Consider the following 23,675-nt stretch of genomic DNA (forward strand, 5'->3'; position numbering starts at 1 on the left):
TAGCCCCTAAGTTTGAAAGGCATTTCAAAAGTAATTGCGATAATACCATTACTGATAGTTAAATATATATAGAACTGAAGGCGCTCGAAACTAATTATATAGATAATCCTCGTAAGCAAACCAATATTAATAGGTAGAGGAAATATGAAATCTCATAGAGATAACGAAATTTCAAACTAAGTATTATTTTTTAAATTCCATCGGAAGCATGAGGATATCGGGTTGATTATGCAAAGCCTAGGATACCAGCGGAGTTGTGGTAGCGTAGAATGCTTGAGTAATGAAGAGATTTTGGCAATTCTCCATTGTAGCATTGAATATTCCTGCAATTAAGCTAGATTGAATGCCTCAGTTACCGTAGGTTGGAGAAACTTTTGAATACCCAAAGCCGACCCAAAAGTTATGCCAAGTATTTCATACAAACTGGAAAAATGACTCCACTTGAATACATTTTCCGGCTGCAGAGGCCCAAGGGAATCCAAACTTCGTTCATCAGCTCGTCGGCATTGTTTCCTTTTGTTTTGTTTTCCGATTTTCTTTTTCATTTTTCCCATTTTTGGTTTTTGTTGCTACTATTTTGGCCTGCCAGTGGGAAAGGCAGCGGCAGCAACAATCAGTGAGGAGAATCAGTAAGCAGCATGTTACTGCTGTTGCTTTTTATTTATTTTTCGTTTGTAATCTCTACCCCTTTTTTGTTCCAGCTCGTCTTCTTTTCTTTGCCGTGCAGTTTTCCGATGTATTTGCTGTTGTTGTTATATGGTGTGTTTGACCAACTACAACATACTAGCTCATAAATAAGTAGGCAAAGGCCCATGGTCGAGGATGAAAAGGAGGCGGGGCAGTTGACGGGGGCCCAGGCTTGTGACTGAAAATGAAAAATGGATTTCTGTGTCAGTTGGTTGCCATAATTTCAGATTGCTTCGCTTTCGACTTCATCTGCATGCCACGCCCCCGCTTTTCCCCCGCATACCCGCTTGCCCGCCCACCTCAGCCGGCTTTTTCTCAAATTTCCCCTTTTGCCTGATCCATTTCATTTGCTTGGGCTGCTTTGACGCGCATTCATCATTTGGCATACACTTTGGTTTTGTTTTCGGCTTGGCCGCCTTTTTTTCGGCCTGATGCCCTGATGCTCGCCATTTCAGGGAGTCCGATTATTTAATTAATTATTTTAAAGATTTTCGTCCTTTTTCCGCTCGCATTTAATTAATTAATCGAGAGCACAAATGAAAATTGGTTTCGCCGTCGCTTCTTCAGCGCCGCTGGTCCCTTTTCGTTTATGCTTGCTTAATATTTTATTTTATTCTAAATAAAACAAACTTTAAATTAGCCCGAGAGCGCCCGACTTAGACGAGGACAACGCCGATCCCCTTGTGCATAAGTGGGGTTAAGGTGCGTGTCGGTCGGTGTGCCGGTGGGTTAAGCCAAGGCCAAAGTTGTGGCAGAAAAAGTTTGCCGGGCCCCGTCAGCCGGCCCCTACCTCGCCATTCGTTCACACAATTTTTCCGCCCAACTCTCAGGTCGCTGCTAATGCTGATAGGTCTAATAACTCCCCGGGACGCTGTAATCCTTTGGGTTTGGTTGTCTTGTCCGTGTGGTTGTAGTCCTAATGGACACTGTGAGTCACGTAATGAGCCCGGTGATTATGAAACGACCATGATGGCCGTGGTGATGATGATGCTTATGCCGGCTACGTGTTAATTTCTGTGACAGCGCGGCCAAACTTTTGCCCCATGCAAAACTCCCCAATAACCCCAAGCAAGAAATTCTGCGTATACGTAATATTCAATGAACAGCTGCCTGCCAATTTCGAATGTATTAAATATTAATTTGTGCAGCATTTTCGGCCACTTTGCATATATTTCTCCCATACGCTAGCCCGAAAACGGAAATTAGTTACAGAAGTTATAATTAAATTCCATTGGATGCATGTGAGTCCTGGTCGCTCGTTATATCATCCTGGGTGTGTGTGTGTATTTGTGCCCGGCTGAGTGTGTGCAGCAAACTGAGCTTGTAAACAGCCCTGGAGTCTTGTGTCCGCACACATTTGCCAGCCGTTGCCATAGACAACTCTTGAGTGCACAGCCAGGAGAGGCGACAGGCCTTCCTCCACTTTCCTGGGGGCAGCCAGGACAACCCAGTACTGGTCTGGACACTCGGGCCATCGAAGTAGGAGTCCTGATTAGTAACCATTTGAGGCTGAATGATTGCCCTTGGTGTAGGTTCTTTGTTCTCTGGACCTCTGGTTCCCTGAAGATACCATTATAGCCATCGAAGGTCACACGCTTCATTGGATTTTAATTATTGCTTGCAAGACTTTAAAAAAAAAACATGATTTTTTCACATAATAAAAATAATAATTGAATAAAAACCTGGGAGAGTTCTTTATAAAAGCCTCTTCTCGCATAGGTAAGCAGCAAAGTGGCTTGTTCTTGTTAGTTGCTCATAACTTTCTGATTGATAAGTAAAAAAGCCCAGAAAGAAAACCAGTTTTGGGAAAAAAAGATGTTATAATCTTGGGTATACCGATCAGGATCAATATCGGAATTGTTTTGGTCATGTTCGTCTGTGTGCTCTTATGAACGTCGATATTTCGGGTACTATAAGAGCTAGAAAGTGGAGATATGAGACATGGACGCAGCGCAAGTTTGTTAACTGATGGCCGCACCCCCTCTATCGCCCACAAACGGCAAAAAAACTGCTGCTTCCACACTTAAAAAATTCTTTTGATATTTTTTAAGTTTTGTATTGGACTTATAATAAAACGGGAGAACTCGAAACGTATTTTAAAAGTGTGGGCATGGAAGTTATTGTTGTTATTGTTGTTTGTGGGCCTTAGAGTGGTTGTGGTAAATCGATTGAAATTTACAAGACCTATACAAAAATGAAAAAAGAAACTTTACTTACTAGCTATTATAGTTTCCGAGATCTTAACGTTCATACGGACGGACGTTCGACTCGGCTACTGATCCCGATTAAGAATATATATTCTTTAAATGTATACTTTCCAGTATCGGGTAAACAAATTTCAAAAAATGTGTGCACCCAAATATAACGCGATATGATAAAAAACATCAAGGCGAATATTTATTTTTCTTAATTAGTTGGTAACTTTAGGTTCGTTACAACGTATTCTACCTGCAATGGAATAACTTTTGAAAAAGACTTATGCAGCTTTAAAACTTATAGACAAAAAATTTTAATTGTAAAAAACATAGTGCTGTTTTATTTAAAATCTTTATTATCAAAGAAATCTTAAATGCCTAAAAAAACTTTTCAAAATAAAAATAAGTCCGATATCAAAGCTTGTTTTTATATTGTTCTTAGAAATTGAGGCAAACATGAAATATCGGGAATCGGATGTTCTATGACTAATGTGTGCTCTGTACAGCCCAGCATTTTTCTCCAACAACACAGAGCTTTTCAAATTGGGTCCTTCCTTGGGCCTGCCAGTGCCATCAGTTTCTGCATCAAGAACATTTTAGGGAACCGCAAATTTGGGCTGAAGAGCTCTCCGGGGACATTCGGGCATGTGGGCTTGGGTGTGGGTGTCGGTGTGGCTGCCACACCATGGCGCACACACATGTATCTATTATTTCATTTCGATCATAGCCGCCAACTGGTTGTCGATTATTGAAATTGATTTGCACAATTGAACGTGGTGGCGAGGACGCACATAAATCACACATGCATCAATTATGGAACGCTCGTCGTCAACGTAGCTGTGCATCAATATTTGATTCCGCAAAAAAGAGGAAAACAGACAGGGCCTCTCATCCACTTCCGCCCACTTTAGCCCAGTCCTAACAAAGGGGCGGAGTTCGTAAGCCTGCGAAGTTTTCATCTAACTCAGATGGAAACGCCACAGGAACGAAGTCTGGCTGGCGATTACAATCCACGCCAGCGACTCGCTCCCGATGCCGATCAATTATGCAAATGGGATTGGAAAGGGGCGTATGACATATTCAATAATAAAGTGTCGCCGATGACGACGCGACGTCCCTGCAAGCATGCCGCAGCATTTATTACAAGCACTGCGTATACGTAATGTTTGCCAATGGAGTTGCCCTTTTTTCGGTGGGATGTGCACCACCAGCAGACAATTGCGGAGAAAAACAGCTGGGGCGTATACGTAATGTGAGGTCAGAGACCATATGATGTTGTAAGTGGAGCAACTCGATTGAAGTCTGCTGGGTTTTTGGTTTTTGTTTTTTTTTGTCTTTTTATTGGGTTTGTTTTCGGAGTTTGCTGCTGGGGATTGAGACTTTGGGAAATGGGATTTCCAGCTGGAGATAGCTGCGCATTTTCATGGCCTGCTTGGCTGCGAATCATAATTGGATCCGGTCCAGCACTACGCATTCAAGACCAAACTCTCGCCTTCTTGGCCCATTTATTATGGGGTCCATAATTAACATCTTTTGTAATATTTATCCCATATCCCGTATCCGTTTCCGGATTTGTTCCCCCAGTAAACACTTGCCCGCGACCGCCATTAACACATTTTGCTGAGGCCAGTTGAACCATTTTCGAATAACATTACCGGAGCCCGAAAACTGACCCGCTAAAAGACAATAAACTTCAATATTAATGCACCCTTTGACTCAACTCGGCCATTGGGAGGAGTTAGCCGAATCAAGCGCCATAAAAGCAAGACAAACAGGGTACTTAAAATGCGACCCGAAAAAATTTTAATGATCTGTCATAAAAGTGGGACGCTCCTGGGGAGTGGGAGCGAAAATTGAGCGCTGGCCACATAAAACCGAATTTATTAGCATTGCATACTTCTGGGGGCAATCAAGTAACCAGAGGCAGGAGCAAAGGGATGCCCGCCAAAAACTGTTGCTGCCGAACCCAACTTAACTCCGCTGAACTCGGGGCGACAGGAGACGAAATCCTTTAAGCACTCCTACAGCGTGGCGCCGCCAAATATGCGCCTCAGCTTGTGTGTGGTGGCAATTAATTCCAAAATCACAATAGCCCATAAAGATGATGATGCGACTACAATTTGAATGCCCATCCGCCGATTCCCCGCCGAAACCTCGCCCCATCCCCATCCCCATCCCCATCCTCATCCCCATCCCCATCCCCATCCCCACTTCGCAGCTGTCAAAGACAGGACCAAATTGACAACAATGGCGACAAGCGGCGTTCGTAATAAGTAGTTTGGCTGCTGCGGCTCCCCTGGCCCCGCTACGCCCCTGGCCCTGACCCTCAGGGGTGGCGGCCATTAAATCAACGCAGGACATGCCTGGCAGGACACTGCGCCTATTGCCGCACACAATATATCAAAGTTTATGTTGATTTGAGTGGCGCAGCAAACTTTTTGCCCCGAAAGCACACCCACTTAGAGCAAAATGTTACTTTTTATTATATTTCATAATTATTTACTTAACGATAAATACTTAAAAATAGTAGAAGTATACTTAAAGCATTTCTGTTCAGAATAGTTTTAAAGAAATTATAAACGTTAAGACTTGGTTTTACAAAAATAAAAAGGGTAATAGATTAAGCTCTAAAAATGTGTGTCATAGCAAAAGGCAGTTAAAACTATAATACTTATATCAATAAAAATTATTATTTGGCCACATATTTTTCTCACTGCTCCCACAGCGACCGAATTTCGTGTTATTGTCTCCTTTTATTGATTTATTTGGCTTGTGTCCTGCTCCTGCCGCATTCCTTTTTTATCATTTGCCATTTTATTTGTGTGCTTATTTTTGATTAGATTTATTTATTTTTATTTTCGCTGAGCCGTCGTCGTCGTCGGCGTCGTCGATGAAATTTAATAATTCCACTTAATGCAATAATAATTTCGTCGCCTTTTGTTGCCGGCCACAGGATCAGAATCAGTATCCAAATCCGAATACTGGCCGGCCATCCCATCCATTGCCCATTCGTGCCATCGTTGTCGTCATCATTTTTGTGGCCAACGCATAATTTGTGCGAAATTTGTCAGATTGCTGCCACCGCGTCGGACGAGCTCTTAAGGCTGAGTAATGCCTGGAATCGTGGAAATCGGAGGCAGTTGCGGGAAATCGGGGAAACTCTGGGATCCGTGTTTGCCGGGGGTGTCGGAGGTATCGGGGGTGCCGGAGTCATTTGTAATATGTTTTATTTGACTTGCGGCAGCTGCTCCTCTCAATGAAGGCTAAGTAATTGACGCTCCGAACTCTCTGCGGAGGCAAAGGCGGCAACTGATTACAATTAGTTGGGGGAGTTTCGCTAAATTGTTGCCAGCCGGGAAAATTTGCGGAAAATGAGTGAGTGGGTGAGTGGGCAAACGGCGCAGGACTGGCGCCAAAGGGGAGTTGGCGTTTACTCGCCATTTATATTATTGTTACCTATAAAAACACGCACCTGACAGCTCACTTTAATGTATGTCAAACCTCAGCACTTCGGGACCAGTACCCGGCTGGGAAAAAATAACAAAAACACAAATAAGAATGGTACGAAATTCCAGCGGCCTCTTTTTGACATTTTGAGTGACATTATTTGTGTCAACAATAAAACACTCAAGCGGCAAGAACAAGATGAAGACGGTAAGCGAGAGGAAAAAGTGTAATTGCACTGCGGGAAAAGTGGGTCCTTTAACTAAATCCAAATTAAATTATGCGTAGGAAAATTTATTATAGTTAGACAAAATCCAACAATCAAATGTTAAACTTTTGGCGGACACTAACTCTTAAAACTCTTCATTATAAAATATCTTCTTTATTTAAAAACTAATTTACATCTTTCGTTTTGGGAATACACGTAATTCTGGGATCATTACAAGTTGTCTTGTGGACCTTTGCAAATTGAAAAATCAAAGAAACTAGCATAATATATCCGGAAAATGAAAAACAAACCATAAGGTGCCATTGTTACAGCAGATATAGTCAATAGCTGTAAAGAGAGGATAGGAATTTCTTTGTAGTTAGGCATATATATTTATAGCCATAGCGATTTCTTAGGCGAAACTCCGGATTTTCCCAACGTGTTCATCGGGAGTTGCCTGCAAATAAGCACAAGGACAAAGTGGAAAGTGAAAATAAGCAGCAGAAGGAAAGCGAACTCAAACCGAGGCCAGTGCAATTTAAAATTCAATAAAACTTCAATCAGCGTTTAAAAATGTGTGTGTGGGTGTGTCAATGGGTGTGTGTGCGTGGGCTTGTGTGCGAGAGTGCGAGTGTGGCAAGTGGAAAGACAGCGCCCAGCAATTTAAACAAATTGAAAGCAAGCGCAAATAAAAAACAGTTTGTTGCCACTTTTCACATCAATTACGCACTTCAGCCGAAATAGGAGACTAAAACGAGATGAAGACGAAGACGAAGAAGGCGAAAAAGAAGAAGGCAGCCCGGCAACGACGAAGACGCAGAACGAGTCCTTCGACCTGCCTCCCCCTCGACCACCCGCCACCCACCACCCGCCATCCTTAGAGCACCCCCACCACCACCTCAATCTCTTCGGCTGCTGCTGCCGCTGCCTCTAGTACAAAAATAACACTTGAAACTAAACGCGCATTCAGGCATCGCCGCTGCTGCTGCCGCTGCCGCAGTCGACGTCACAGCCTGCCACGCCTACCAACAACAATTTTCGCCTGCGAACACGGGGCGTATTTTCCACGTTGCTGCTGTTGTTGCTTCTCCCTATGACCAGCGGGGGGAAACGCGATTGAGTGGGGTGGTTTGGGGACTGCTCCAATTGCCACCCACAATTTGAATACGTGCCTTTCCCTGCTTTCGTGTGTGTTTGTCTATGTTTTCCTTTGCGAAAAGCGAAAGTAAATGTTTGAAAATCGCAGGAAAGGAAAAATCAAGTAAGCATCTGTAGAAAAAGTAAAACATCGATGGGGGATGACGAAGCTTTGATGCTCTGGGGGTATTTTAAAAAGGATGATAACCGATTCCGCAGGAAAAAATCAGGGCAAATGACTAAAAATCCTTTGTAGAATTTAACTTGCAGCGAAAAGGACCTGAGAGCTCTAAATTTGTAGTTATATGTTTTCAAACCTTTATTCAACCTGAGATTCAAATCATCAAATCATCAACGGTTATTGTTGATCCCTGGGATAAAAATGAGAATAAAGTATTTTCTCCAAGGAAAGCTTTCACTTGGAACGCACTCTGTACCACTTTAAATCCGAGTAGTAAGCTCCGATTGTTGCCCTTCAAGAAACTCCCACAGCCCAGAGCAGTCGTAAGGCGGGAATCTGCAAGTCCGCACCGTGTACCATGTACCGTGTTTCCCCTGGAGAATCTCGACCAACGCTCCATACCCTTTTCGCAGAGTATCGAAGCGGGCGGGCGAGAAGCGAATTGCTGCCGAGCTTTTTATTGCGCGTGATAACAAGCGGGGAGGCTGGTGGCCGGAATTGTCCTAAGGTGCCGAAGGACGTGGGGCGTGGCAAGTGGGGTTGCGGGCGGAGCGGTACGCAGAACTGCGAGATTTGAGAGCTGGCAAGCTGGAATCCGGTGGGCCTCTGGTGTCCGGACAGTGCGCCGTTTGATGTTATTATAGATGACGATGAGGATGACGATGACGATGATGATGGCGGTGACGACAGCGCTCGTCTCTTACATACACGCACACTCACACTCGCACGCACACTCAGACTCACACTCACATAGGCCGCCTCAGTGAGGATGATATCGCCCCCACCTCCTGGCTTCTGGCTGGGAAAACCCCCTACTTTTACCAAGAAGGCTGCCAATCAAAGTCGCCGCGGCAAATGTCTTGTTCTTTGGCTTGTTCAGGTTGTCAAGGCTCCTCAAGTATATGCGTGTGTGTCTGTGTCCTTTCACTATGAGTGTCTTCGTTTGACAGCCATTACTTTGTTGCCTAGGTGTTGCCGTCGCCAATGACAATGATTTGCTCTGGCTTAAAGACGCCCGATCCGCCTGGAATTTAATTCGCTTCGAGCAGATTCCCAGGTACCTAGATGAGCCTAGAAATTCTGTTCTACCTAGCCATTTAAATCTTACTGGATTTCTGTGCCAATTTTCGACTGCCGAATGTAACCGTCCATTATAAGTGCCTTAATTCAATTGTATATAATTATCTTTGTTATTAATGCTGAAGTGTATCAATATTTTACGTAATAATTCAATATACATTTTGGGAATTAAAGTGTGCTATGGAAGTACAATTTTGTCATTGTCGTTTTTATTTGTATGAACAATAATTAATATTGTTCTTAAGGAAAATTTAACTTCTGTTTTTATGTTTTTAGAGTAAAACATGTATGGCAGACTAATATGCATTGTTATTCATAAAGCGAAATTTCTTTGAAGGATTGTGCTTTAAAACGTTCCTTTTACAATTTTAGCAAAATTAATGTTGTATAATTATAATTCAAAAGCAGAAAGCAGGCGTGTCCAAGAACAAGTATTTGGTATTCATTATTTAATTCGCTGAGCGACATTTGTCAAATCTATGGGAATTACTATTTCCGGCGGAAGTTCGCCGCACTTTCCACTTTCTTCGCCTGCTGCGTTACCTGAGCAGCGCTTAGCAAAGAGTCCTTGCCGGAGCTGTTATCCTGTTTCGCGGCTGCTGCTGCTGCTGCTGCTGCTGCTGGCGCCTAACAATATGCAATAATAACAATTTACATATTCATGAGACGCCCTACCCGCAAACAGCAGCAACAACGCAAGGACGAGCGGAAGGAGTTGGGTGGTTGGGTGGGCAGTGGGCGGCAGTGTGTGGGGTCGGAGAGGTGAAAGCGGAGCGGCGACAGTTTGCATAAAGAGCAGCAGAGGCCGCTTAAAAAAATCAACAATGGTGCCCGCCAAACGTTGCCCGCCATCTGTATAAACCCGATTGGGCAGCAGCCCTTTTGTTAAGCCGGGGCGTAACTGTAGCTCGCCAAATATTTATATTTATTCCGACTCACCCTAACCCGCCCCACCGGGCAGATCATTTATTTATTTTTCATATTTTATGATATTTATTTTTGGGGCTGGTATTTTGTTTGCCCCGGCAGCGCAAATTTTTGCGCTTCGAATACTTTTGCGAGTTGGATTTTGAATGCTGATTGCCGAGGGGTTTCAGGGGGTTGAAGGGTTTGAGGGGTCGGGGGGTTTAGGATCGGGTGCCTTGCTGGGTTGGAAAAGGTTAAGCTACAAGTATTATTTTTTAGTCGGGAGCCCGCGATTGAGGCTGTGTCCGCTCTTAGCGTTCTGCTTCCGCTCTTTCGGAATCTCGGAAAGAACCTACCACAAAAATAAATCAAAACAAAGGCCGTTGGAGATGTAAGAGCAGAAGAGAAGGTCTCGCCCGAACAGCATCCACATGGGATTCTCAGATTTTGAGAGCCACTGCTCTGCTTTCTCTCGCGCAGCGACGCCTTTTGAGAATTAAGAAATCGAGAACGGAGAATCGAGAGCTCTGAACAGAGAACTCGAAACATGGAAACTTGGGAACTGCGAGGTCCGTCAGTCAGGTGCAGACAGTTGACGTGTTCGGTTGACAGAGGCGGAAATGTGCACTAGTTTATTTAGCCAAAGATAAAAAACCAACTGACACACACAGAGCGCTTGAGAGAGCAGGACAGCAAGCAGCGGGCGAGCGAGTGAGAAGATAGCCAGTCGAAAAACGAGGTAGCCCCCAACACAACAGCGATGTCAGCGGCAACTAGATAAATGATAAATAGAAAATGTGTAAAATAAATGCGACAACTACTGGCAAATAGCAAATAGAGCAAGACAAACAGCAGCAGCAGCAACAACAAGCGCCTGTGTGTCCGTGTCCCCGTGTGTGTGTGTGTGAGAGAGAGCGAGAGCGCGCGCGTGTGTGTGTGAGTGTTTTGTACATGTGCCAGTGTGAGTGCGTGTCACATATCAGCAGAAGAAAAAACCAGCAGCAGCAGCAGCGGCAGCAGCACTAGAAGCAGAAGCAGCAGCAGTGGAAAAGCGCGCAGCCAAGCAGGAAAATTTGTAAGCCAAGTCGGCAGAGCAGAGGCACCGCGGGAGCAGCGCAGCGCAGCAGCAGCGACGCCAGCAGAAGGTAGGGCCAGGAAAATTTGCGTTTTCCCAAACAGCGGCAGCATAGCAGCATAACTCACCACACCCTGATCCTGCAGCAGCAGCATCTGCGCAGAGATTTTTCCGAAGAGAGATGGGTGTGCAGACAGAGAGAAGCGGCGAGAGAACTGAGAGAGCCAGATTAGCGATGCTTTTCACGTGGAGTCTGTGCACAGAAATTTCCATCCATCCATCTATCCAAACAGGACCTTCCCCCTTGTGAACCGCCCTCTTCCTTTTCCCCTTTCCCAACAAACGCACACGCTGTAAGAGTAGTAGAAAAAAACATACACACAAAGTTATGAAAGTTGGTTGCAATTGTCTTCGGTGATTTTTCATAGCCCGCTTTTCTGGGCCACGTTACTTTTGGCCCGCGGGAAAACGAAAAGCAGCTCAAGTAATTGCTTTAAATTGGCGCAATGTGTAAACAGAGCTGCGGAAAATTCAATTTCCCTGCCAGTCTGACCTTGCTCCGAATTGGTAAAAATTCATTTGGGATTCCGATGCCTCGCCAATTACTAACTGGTAATGCAATGACTTTGATAAACTCTTACTCGCAGACAGGCGCACTTTGGCTAAAGGATGCCAATAAAAATGTAGGATACTGTGTCACATACCCACACAGATTGAGTGTGCGAGTGTGTGTGTGTGTGAGTGTGTGAGTGTGTGTGTACGTGTAAATGACCGGAAACTGTGCTCAAGTGCTCCCTGGCAAGCAATGAGGCTACTTTGGTCTCCTTTCTTTTGGGGGCTCCTCTCGTGAAGAAGCACTTCAATTGTCAAATTGCTCTTGCTTATTGTTGCAATAGTTCTGCTGATGGACAGGTTTTCCCAGCAGAGCTACCCCAGCTCTTGCTCCGGCTTGTGTCCTTTCACTTGTTTTTAAAGCGATTCCCGCAGACATAGTCGCTTTTTATGGGCGTCGTCCTGCCGTCTTTAGCAGTTCTCCTCGCTCAAGAAAAGCCGGGAAAAAACAATCAACACGGAAGCAGATTCCTTGTTGTTTCTCACTCCCGTCTTTGTTTTTTTCTAAGTTTCCCTGTTGTTGTCCTGGCTGCTTGTTGTTCCTTGCCGTTGTGTTGGTTGTGCTGGTGCTTTTTCTATGCCCGGCTGTGTACAAATCAGCGTGGCCTAGTGCGCTGCTTGAGGTTGGTTCTTTTGTGCCGTGAAATGCGAGTTTTATGGCGGAGTGGCTCGGCTTCATCGGGTTGACATTTAAGTTGTTTCTTTCCTGTCATTAAAGTGTGCGAGTGTAACAGTGTGTGTGTGCAAAAGTTCACGAGTCAGCCAAGTCAGCAAAGTTCTGGGAATTTTCTATTTCCCTGCCGGTGCGCACGGGTCGTATGAGCAATGCAAGGCAGCGCGAAGCTATCCGTAGCGCATACGTCCCATGTACGTCGCTCTGCCGAACTGAAAGCCACAACTATCGCCAATCAATTGAATTCAACTCGGGGGGAGGGGCCAAATTCCAGTGCACGTGGCAGCAGGCAGCAGGCAGCCAAAGAAGGAAAATTGAAAATTGTGAATTGCATTTCCCCACTGTCCCACTTCGCCAAGCAAATTGATAGCTGTCAGCCAGCCTGATTCACCGTTCAACAAGCGAAGGCGAGCCGAAGTTGCGAATTTCATAAACAGGACAACTAAAGATGTTGAGATACTCTGGTTCTCAGATACTCTGATACACACAAATAGACACTGACACACAGACACTTGACGTTGGGCTAGACAAAGGCAAAAAGGCAATTATAGAAATACAGACGAGCGGCAACAAATAATAAAAGCAAGTTGCCATAGACAATCACAACAACCACGGGGGAAAACTGGGAAGCTGGCGAGATTGGAGGCTGGGAAGGACTGAACGATGTTGACGACAAGTAGCTGCAAAAGTTCTGCGACGTTTTGCGCATATTAAACAAAGTTGACGACAGCGACGCCGGCAGTGGCCAGCAAACCGAGAACTCCGGACTGAGTTCCCCGGACTCCGGACTCTAGACTCCGACTCCGGACTCCACAATCCGCATCCCCACTCCGGTCGGAGAATAGCGAATTGCGAGCAGAGAACTGAGAGCTCAGACAGCGGCAGCCACAGTCGCCGTCTCATTATTTATTTGATTGCCCGCACAGGCAATGCTCGAATTACCCCCTGGGAAAAGATTGGGGGTGGTGGGAAAATCCAGCGGGAAAGAGGAGCAACAGAAAAAACATAATAGTCAGAAGCATAAACGTAATTAATAAGGCAAATTAATGCAAACAATAATACAAATTCATTTTCGTGCACAAATGAAACTAAATTACAACAACGTGAGCGAAGGGAACCCAAACCAACCCAAACCAAGCCAACCTAACCGAAGCCAAGCATCTAACAATGGGAGGCAAAAAGCTTGGAAAACCATGGAAATTGAATGCTAATTTGGGCTGAGCCGAAAACTTGAATACCCTCCTGGGCATTTTCCGGGTGTGTTCTTGGGGCAAATTAAGCATGCTAAAAGATTTTGCTTTAATTAAACCTTTTGTGGCGCATAAATTGAGGGAAGGGAAATATTTAAATCCACGTTTGAACTTCTTAAATCATTCGCCCACAGTGTAATCCTTCACCTTAAAGCAGAGAGAGGTGGGATGCAAACGCACAGGATTATTATTTCATTTATTGTCACTAAAATGTCTTGCAAAACACGAGTGTTGAATTTCAAAGCATATTCTTGGACAATGCAAATTGAATTATGTAATTAAGAGTTATTCGACCTCTTTCATTCTCTTTGTTCATTTGTTTGACTGGACACATGTTGGATAGGAGGGTTACGTTTCAAAATGTAATTGCAATATTTACTTACCTCAGAAAGTGCTCAGAATGCACGAAAATTACGCAAGTAATTATTTTCAGAATGTCCAAATGTAGACAACCTGTGATGTTACGCATTACTCCTATTACGAAAATACATTCAAGCGTTTTTAGCCCTGCTTTCGATTTTGATACTTTATCATTAAGTAAATATCTTAACCATTAAATAACAAAATATGACTTTTTAAATATTGAACAGTTTACGAGGCAGTAGAGGGATTACTAATTTCCGCAAAAAGCGCAGTGTCGGTTGTCACATGACTAAAGCTCTTCCTAATAAATAAGATTCAGGTCCTAATATTTTCGCAACCTCAACGCCCAAGTTATTATACCCTTTCCTACTTGCAGGAACAACAATAAATGGCTACTAATAAGCACAGGTCACCAACACCCACACCTTCAAGCACATTCAGACACACAAACACACACACACAGAGAGCATCGACAACTAAACAGTTCGTCGAGCAGAAAAACGAGGAAATCTACTTAATCACGTTTAATTAAGGTGAGTTTATAAGTAGCCCTCCGTACGAATGTGGATATGGATGTGGATGTGGCTGCGGGTGTGGGTGTCGGTGTGGGTGTGTATATCTGCGGGTGAGCACACACACTACATCTACACATGCGGATTTTTTGCGAATTGCTTTTATTGCCATTTTGCGGAGGAGCCGTCGACGAATGACACAAAAGAGCTTGCCAGGCAATCACAACTGGCCCCAGTCCCACATAAATGCAAATTAGGGCTAGATGTTTACGAGTGTATATGTGTATAGATGGCATTGGGTGTTTCCAAAGCATAAGTGTGTGCGGCTCTGGAACTATAATACTAATAATTATGCAAGTGGCTTGAATGAGTTTATTGCATGCACCCATTTATTATAAGAAGGTCTCATTCATTTCTCGAATTACCTTCATATCCTCACTTTTAGTAGGAAGCTCTTCATTTTGGGCAGACCAACTCACATGAGTTGGGCAATTTGAGAGGCACTAGCAACCGAAAAATCACCAAAACTTGCTTCGCTTCTTGCTTTCACTTTGATTTATGCCCGGCCAAATGGTTGTCACTGTCACAAACGGAAAGCAGCCTACTATCTGCTTTCCGTACGTCACACATTTGGTTAATTGAAAAAGCATCAAGGCCCTCATCATTAGCAAAGCTTCGTGACTTATGTCGCCATTCGCCCGACCTTTGCTCCTCCTGCCTGCAAGGACCCACATCCTTTGCCACCCAGGATCTGCACCCCCACCACACCACACCACCCCACCCCACCCCACCCATTTATGTAATCGATGCATGTCGAACAGCAGCAACAAAGCCAACAACAAGTGAATGGCGTGTGTGACACGAGCTGAAAAACGAAACGAAAACGAAAGAGCCAGAAAGGAGAGCACACAGGACCTAGAACACACAGGACCTAGGGATATAGGAGGAGGAGGGGTATGGAGGCGGGCTAAAAGGGAACAAACAAAAACCTATCAAGTTGTATGCTCGTTGATTTCAATTTGTGAATTGTTGTTCTTTGGCGAATGCATTTGCATTTGCATATTGCACATACGCCATGCTGGCCGCCTGCAAACCCTTCATACGTACGTATGTGTTTCTAACTAACGATTAAAAAAATAATTAAAAATGCCCGAAAAAACGATGGGGATTGGGGCTGCACTAGAGCACAGATAAGGGAGGAATTTGCTCTATAAATTGCGATGTTTGCCTTTTTTCGGGCGCTCTGTTTGTTTTTTTCCCTTTCTGCTTTCTGCCCTGGCTATAGGGTATATCCTTGCTTTTTGCTGGCGATTGGCTAGAAAGTACATAAATTTCAAATAAGTCACGTTTCCGGCATAGTGTCCCAGCACGCATACAAATACACAGAGTCCCCCCGACCCGCACACACACACTCACACACGCACACAAACACATGCCTGCATGGCGTCTAAAAATATGCTTTGTTGCGGCGTCTGCTGCCCAAGGCAAATAAATAAAAAATAAAATGGGATAGAGCCACGACTTTTTTAAAAACAAAATGACACTAAAACGGACAAAATATTTGCCTGTTAGCTTAGTGTGAGTGGAATTCGCTCTTCCAATCGCTTCAACTTTTAATTTTTGCCACTCTGTCAGTCTATCTATTTGCTTTCGTGAAACTTTTTTGGGCTGTAAAGTGCTTGGTGGTCAGAACTCATTTTAATGCTGATTTGCAGATTATTGTCAGTCAACAACAGTGAAAATGTAGTCATAAAACGGGCCAATGAAAATGTGTAAATAATAAAAAAAATGTGGGAGACTATAAGTTCTATCACATATATTTCAAATGAGTAAATAACTTATTTCCGGCACTATAGGTTGAACTCTATGTAGGTCATGGATCTATCCTTAGTAATTACTTTTAATGGAATTTTTTAAACACAAAAATTTAGTTCTTAGAAAACATGTTCGATTATTTTTAAACGAAATAAAATTACCAGGGCCCCAGTTTATTACTACAATAAGAGTTCCAGGAAGAATGTGGGGCTAACAGAAGACTTATCCGGCTGGCTGCACTTCCTGAAACTAGAAAGTTTTCCCAAGAATTTCGGCACTAGACAGCAATCCCTTTCCGTACGTTTTCCGCTCCGCCTCATGAAGTCACGCAAATAAACCCGAGCAAATGGTTTACAAGCGCCTTCACTTGCAAGTGACTGCTGATTTATTTGCCACATTTGTGTGGTTCCTCAGTTGGTTTTACTACTTTTTAGTCCTCACTTTTTACAGCTGCAACCCACGGACCTGGGCTGCGATATTATACACACTTTATGTGCATATTTTTATGTGGCTTGGTCTCGTTGTTATGGCATTTGGCGTTGCTGTTTGCTCGTTTGCTGATCGCCATTTGCCTTGCCATTTTACGACAGAATTTGTCGTCTGTTTTGTTGCCCAGAGGGCGCAAACTTTAATTGAATAAGTTTTAAGCGGATTTTAAAGAGAATTCCCCAGACAGCTGCTCCTTCTATTACACTTTCTTTCCACTCCCTTCGGTTTCACGGGGCGTATGTGTAATGCTTAATTGAAACATGCAAAGCGCCAAAGCGGCGAGCTCAGCGATTTTTGCATAACAAATACCGCTAGCAACAGTCAACGGCAGCAGGTGAACAAAGGTGTTGCAATTTGATTACAAAATCCTCCAAGCCAGATTTGCATTTCAAATGCGGAGTTCCTAGTAAATAAGTTATTAATTGAGCTTCTCTAAACTACCCAAAACACAGGAGGTTAAGATGGCCAGGAAAATAGTTGGGATAGTATTCAGATAGTCCCCATTTGCTCACTCTTTCTCTCTCGCACTGCGATTCAGAGCCGGAAATCTGTTGGCCTGCAAATAAAATGTCAACGAATAAATGGATTTCTGCTGTGAATATTTTTGCGAAAATTAACAAGTGGAATACGGGATCCGGAATACTCAATAATTCAAGGCTGCGACTGCGGATCGATAAAAATGTATTTCCCGTTTAATTTACCCGCTTGATGGCTGATAAATCAATTTAATAATTGCCCAGGGATTTCTCTTTCGCCCCGCCCCGCCACCGCCCCCGAACTCTAAACCCAAGGCCTTCCCTGCGGAATCTATGGAGAAGGCAGTAGATCTCGGCGGGTGCGGCGGCCACAAACGACTTCATCTCGAACGAAAGTCACTTCCCTTTTGGGGCGCAGTGGAAAGGCTTTTGAACATTTTTACATAAAAATCAACTCTCGGCGTGTGCAAGTTCTTCCTTTCCTACCTTTGAGCAGCCCGGCGCAGTTTCGGAGAGGAAACTCACGTTGAAATGTAATTTCATGGCACACAAGTTTTTAATTAAATTTCATGGCAAAAAGAGCTTCAGGAGCAGCAGCTGCAGCGGAGTCGCCGGCGAAGGCCTTTTAACATGCAATCAGCAAACCACTCTGGCATGCATATAGGGCAGCCGTACAAGAGCGTATTATGGCACATACACACACCCACACACACCCACATATATCGTATAATATATATAATATACAAATGCCACACAAAACTGCAGCCTTAATGCGTTTTTCAAGTGGCAGCCAAGCAGCAGCGCCATGGAACCATTACAATTTCTGCCGAATGGCTCGTGGACCCCGACTACAGGTTGGTGACTACTGGTTACTGGTTACTGGTTACTGTTTTCTGGTTACACTCTCCGCCGGCAATAATCGTCACATAATTTTATTAAGCCCTAGGCCCAGTCATTGCAGTTGGTCCAAGACCCCTTTTTCCGGCTCTCCAGCTTTTCCAGCGCCTCTTCCGGATCCCATTTTGCGGTGGGTGCCAAGCTGCCGGCTATTGCCCATCAAGAGGTTTCGAATAACTTTGTAAAGATGCGGCCACCTGCCAAACTGTTTATGCCGATACTTCGCATTTATGAAGTACAAAAATAGTAACCATCAATTTTAAAAATACGAAAGCGAAGATCTGTGTACAGCAGGAGACATATCAAATATGCTGTGGGAACTATTACGTTTCAGTTATTAGTTAGTGTAATGAATACCTCCTTGTACCCAAAATGTTTCAATTCATTTAAGCCTGGATTTTTTTAAAAAAGATAACCAATAAAAAGCTCTGCTTTAGTTGCCACAACTTCACACAATTTTCACAAGTTTTACTCTGTACACTTTTAATTGCTACAAGCTTACAGATTTCTATATGTTTTACCCCCAGGAATTTCATGTATCCTTGGTTTCCTTCTGAGAAATTGTACGCTTGGACTAAAAGTTGAGATACTTAGCAATTATTTAGTTAGTCTTCCGCTCAAAAGATAGACATAAAATGTGTTTTTTTAATTCATTTTGTATATTTTTGCATGTTTCTCTCTCTGATTTTCCTCTTCCGTTTTGCAAACAGAAAATAAGGAAATTAATTTTGCAATATATTTCTAATAGTTTTTCCTGAAAGCTATCCGCTTTATACTTGCAAATCGGTACCTATAAATGTATTTCATCAGCCTGAATATCAAACAAAAATGCTTGTCAGGCTGAGACATTTGACTTTGTTTATTGTAAACAAGCGACAAGCGATGAGGCCTCGTGCCACGCCCCTCCCGTCCGCACACACTCACACATCTTATGCAATTCGCAGTTGCTGTTGTTGTTGGCAATAGTTCTTAGACAGACGACAGCCGCCATGCGACCATATAGTACGTCTGTCTATCTGCGGCGTTTATTACACACACCCCACAAAATCACACTGTACACATACACAGGCCTCTTTGGGGGCGGGGTGCACGGCTAGTAGGAAGAGGGCGTGGCTCCGAGGGGCGCAACAAGTTATGTCGCCGCAATTAGTTGGCCTTGCCCCTCCGCAAAATTTCTTGGCACTAATGCCAAAACCAAAGGCAGCCAGACCTCCGATTGTGTGTGTGTGTGTGTTTGCACTCATGTGTGACTGTGTGCGTTATGCAATTGATGAGACCCATGGGTAAACACTCTCGAATTCAATGATATTTATAATAAACCTCAAAAGCTTATTACAGATTACACAGTACAAGCGATTTTCAGATTGGCGTATGTATTGCCACTTCGTATGTGCAGTAAACCCATTGGCCTTTTTCGAGTTTTTGAGTCAGTTATGAGAAATAGGGGCTTTAAGTGGGCTTAATGTTTGTTTTCCAACTATATCGCCAGGCTACGACGATAATTAGTTTTGATAATTCATTAAAATGGTATGCAAAATGCTAAGCACATTTAAATATCAAATTAACCCAAAGAACGCCTTAGCAAAGACAGAATAAAATCGTGTCGGGGAAATCCCCTAAAGTCCCAAGGCAAATTTATATTTAGCCATCTAGGCTATTTAGAATTTCGGTGTCCCGTGGTATTTATATAAGTGCATTCCTGGCAAATCATACGTTGAATATTATAGTTAGCCGGCGGCGACCTTCTGACGACGCCCACATATCATCGCCCAGTTTTCCATGTGGTCGTGTCGTGTGAGAAAATTTGATTGCATGCATTATGCAAATGCATAAATATTTAGCAAATTGTTTGGCCAGTGCTGACACTGTGTTTATAATAAAATATCTTGTAGTTTTCGCACATCCTTTGCTTTCAGAATTTATGTGGCAATTATCAACACTCTGAGGGGACCAAGAGTTTCGACCCGAAAATATTCATTAAAATTTGCATTGTTTGCATGGAAAAGTTTCATTTTTTTCCCCTTTTGGATCCGTGTCCCTTTTGTTTGGTATGTGGCTTATCGCAAGTGCAATGTGTCTTCAGTGTCTCTTGTGTAAATTTAGAAATTTATGGTTATTTAAAAATTCATCCCCACACACGGATGTGGTACACTGAGGTGGGGCAGGGGATAGTGTGGCCGAATATGAATAAATTATCGTGTCCATTGTTTGCCGAACTGGGAAAGTAACCAAATTGGGCAAGGGCCAGGAGTTGAAGTTTGTTTCGCTCCTAAGACTTTGGCCACTAGCAACACGGATAAGGGGACACCAATACCAACACCAACAACAACACAAGAGAATCCCCAGCCACGCACACACTTACTTGGGCTCACGGATACACACGCAGGGCATTGTCTTAACTGGAACTCGAACCCCGAACCCTTAAACATGCTGTTGACATGGCTTTTGTCATTTTCTGGTTATGGCCAAGCGGACAAAGGCAGGAAACTCCGAGGGATGAGGAAGCTGGACAAACTTTGGCCACAGTTAGTGCCATGTTGTTGATGCTGTACTGTATCGCCTTTAAAAGTGCCAAAATGGAGAGGGACAGGAGAGAGAGTCAGAGTCAGAGAGAGAGAGAGATGATGTGGTCCTGATGATTTGGTCACATCCTGCATTCAAGTGGCGAGAAATGATTTTAAATATTTGTGGCTCATGCATTTTAATTGGCATTTGCAAACGTGTGTGGCCTGCAAATTCAAGTACTTTCTCTACGGATTATAATAACTAGTTTCTACTATTCTGTTTGCGTGTAAATTAATTTAAATGAGCTTCGCTGCGGATTTTATAATTAACATGAATCGAGTTCCAACCAATTTATTGGCATTTTTGCAGTTTCGCTGTAGAAGTGAAAAGTTTATCAATATTCTCTACATTTTCTTTTTTTCCTCTTCAATTTCTCTTTATTTTGTATTTTTCTTGCCGCACTTTATTTACCTTGCCCTCGTAATTGACTTGAATGTTTGCCCATTTGAGCTTTATGCCATTTCTGTAATTAATAACGGCCTTTCCCCCGCTCTGCCACTCGCGCCTGTCGACCCGCTTTAATGATTAATGAAGCTAAAAATGTCAGCTTTTCCCCCTTCCGCCAACCGAGAAACGCCGAAAAGGTGAGGCGAAGTTTTTGCACCTGGTCGAAAGTCGCCGCCAGGGTTTCGCATCAATTATGCATTAATCAACACTAAATACATTTAAGTTGATATTAATTTCCTATGGAAATTAATTAGCGGAAGTGGATCTGCGGTGCCGTGAATATTTCCACAGACAACTTTGACCGGTGCAAATACACATAAATCGAAACAAGTTGCAACAATTTCAATTTGCAGCGTTAACTTGCTGCAAGCGAGGCGCTCAAAAACTTCGCCCGTAAACAACAAAGAGTTGTTGACGTTCCGCTGGAGAATAAAGCGAAAGAGGGCCCACACGTTGCCATCATTGAAGCAAACCGAAAGCAATAAGCAGTTGCCACTGGGCCATAAAACAAACAGCCAGCTCTTGGCCCGATGGGGAATCACCACCCACTGCCCACCACCCATTTCCCATTGCCCATTGCCACCCTATCCAATCTTCTCTTCAGTCTGTGAAAATGCAATCAAGTCGCTGAAGCTGCAGCTGCAGCTGCTGTTGCATCTGCAGCTCAAATCGCCGGCGACACCAAAGGAGAAGGCAACGGCAACAAAAAGTGTCAATTGACAATGAAACCGAAATGCGATGGTGGCGGTGCTGGTGGTGGTGGATCCTCTGCAAGTCACTCTGTGAGTCAGCAGGACATAAAATCCCCGCCCCAGTAAGTGGGTCTGCTTTCGGTTAACGATTTGGTCATTTGGCCAAGCACTTCCATCCGCCACCTATTGGGGTATCAGCGCGGCCATGGGCGTATGGCGTATGGCAATGCCAACTATTTGCAAGACGTGGGATATTCGAGCAAAAAGTTTTGGCGCCCAACGGAACCTTCAATCTTGGCCAAAACTCTCGGCCAACTTAATTGAAATGCGAAATAAAACATTCCAGCGTGTGAGTGTGCTTGCGCCGGGAAAGTTATTATGGATAACTCCGATTACCCATCAACTAAAGTGAAAGGCACTCTCTCTGGTGTGAAAAAGTTTTTGCCATAGATGATCAATAGCCAATAAATGATTGGGAGCCCGGCAAACGAGCAGCGAGCTCGAATATTTAAAAATTTCTCTGATTTCGTTACCTACTGATTGGTATCATTTGAACATGGTATTGAACATTGGTATTATTTGAACACTCGACAAAATAAGTTCGCAAAAAGTTAAAGTTCATCAGCATTACTTTTTTCATTCGACGTCGATGTGCGCCGTGAAATGAAAGCATTGCACGAAATTTAATTGCTTTGGCCATAGTGATTATATGGCATTTTATTTCAACTAACGTGCGAGCTGCACATTTACTGACATTAAAATGCACTTTGACAGACATCGGATTGCCCGCAGGCTGCCCTCCAGTTTGCACAATGTTTAGGCAATTATTTACTTTGGTTGCACAGTGAAACAGTGAAGCACACACATTCACGGCTATGTGGGGCCGACATGAAGCCCAAATAGAGAGCCCCAAAGCTTATCTTGACAGCCATTAAATGGCCGCAAAGCGCTGGAATACGTGATTTATGTGTATACTGTGTGTGAATAGATCGACCGTTTGGTGAGGGGTGTGTGCGTGCGTGTGCATTTTTAAAAGGGGACCAAATTAGAGGGGCATATACTAACTTCTAATCGCGCTTATCTCGCGACTCCACTGCAACCCACCTCCCAGGACCCCAGTTTTATCGCCTTCGGGGTGCTGCCTAGTTTATTGACCCATTTGACTAGGTGAACGAGGTCCCTGTAACGGGTAATTTGTTTGTGGCGATAAATCCATCAAATTATTGCCCAATTTTCATGCGAGTTAATTTCCAGTTAAAGTTCAGATTTCGCCCGAATATCCTATAAATAGAGCAGGCATGTACATATATATGTACTCTTGTTTGATAGATGATTCCGCCTTTCTTGGAAAGCTAATAATAAGGCACACACATTTCGGCTCCCAACCCCCTTACCCCAAACCCTTATCCAAGGAATTCCTCCCGGCTTTCATTAATATTTTTGCTGGGTCGCACAAACAATGTATTGACATTTCAATTAATTATGAGTGAGCAGGCGGCGGAGGGGAAGTGGGCTGGAATTGTAGATGGCTGGAAGTAAGCTGTGACCTTTTGGACCTGTCAGCTGAGTGATATGAAATTCTGGCTTGGCATTTGCGAGATGAGTGCGGAAAGTTCAAGACTATTTTCTCCGCATATATATCCCAAACGTAGTGCTCTCTACAGAAACATATATGATTTACGATCTATAAACGTTTTGGTTAGTTAAAAGAGGTATTTAGATTATTACGAACTTTCATCGGGAAAATACATTTTTTCTTGTCGAAAAATGACTATGCACCTATATAAAAGAAAAGAAGCGATTTACAATTATCTTAAAGTATAATAACAGAGCACAAATGTAACATCTCGTAGAAAGGCATCAAATCAAAAACACCTTTCAAAGAAAAAACAAACAATTTAATTAGTAATATAACCTTGTAACATAAAATGATTAAAGCTATATATTTATTTTTTTATATGCACGCTCCCA

The 23,675-nt window shown here is 43.5% G+C and overlaps 1 protein-coding gene and 2 long non-coding RNA genes across 3 annotated transcripts in view; 1 reads left to right on the forward strand and 2 right to left on the reverse strand.

Moving 5' to 3' along the window:
* Positions 1 to 1,822: 1,822 nt before the first annotated feature.
* LOC26536209 lies at positions 1,823 to 2,598 on the reverse strand. The gene is made up of 2 exons (XR_001453926.3): positions 2,370 to 2,598; positions 1,823 to 2,313 (listed from the first exon to the last, which is right to left on the reverse strand). It is a non-coding gene; the product is annotated as an uncharacterized LOC26536209 (long non-coding RNA).
* Positions 2,599 to 6,686: 4,088 nt separating this feature from the next.
* LOC120322045 lies at positions 6,687 to 23,637 on the reverse strand. Its single transcript, XR_005561840.2, has 2 exons — positions 14,749 to 23,637; positions 6,687 to 6,882 (listed from the first exon to the last, which is right to left on the reverse strand). It is a non-coding gene; the product is annotated as an uncharacterized LOC120322045 (long non-coding RNA).
* LOC6535719 (glutamate-gated chloride channel) overlaps positions 10,415 to 23,675 on the forward strand; it is a 36,041-nt gene continuing 22,780 nt past the window's right edge. The window contains exon 1 of the mRNA XM_015191816.3: positions 10,415 to 10,983. The gene's annotated coding sequence lies outside the window, so the exon portion shown is untranslated. The remainder of the gene's footprint in view (positions 10,984 to 23,675) is intronic.

The sequence above is a fragment of the Drosophila yakuba genome, chromosome 3R, assembly GCF_016746365.2.
Source record: "Drosophila yakuba strain Tai18E2 chromosome 3R, Prin_Dyak_Tai18E2_2.1, whole genome shotgun sequence".
Classification (NCBI taxonomy): Eukaryota; Metazoa; Arthropoda; class Insecta; order Diptera; family Drosophilidae; genus Drosophila; species Drosophila yakuba.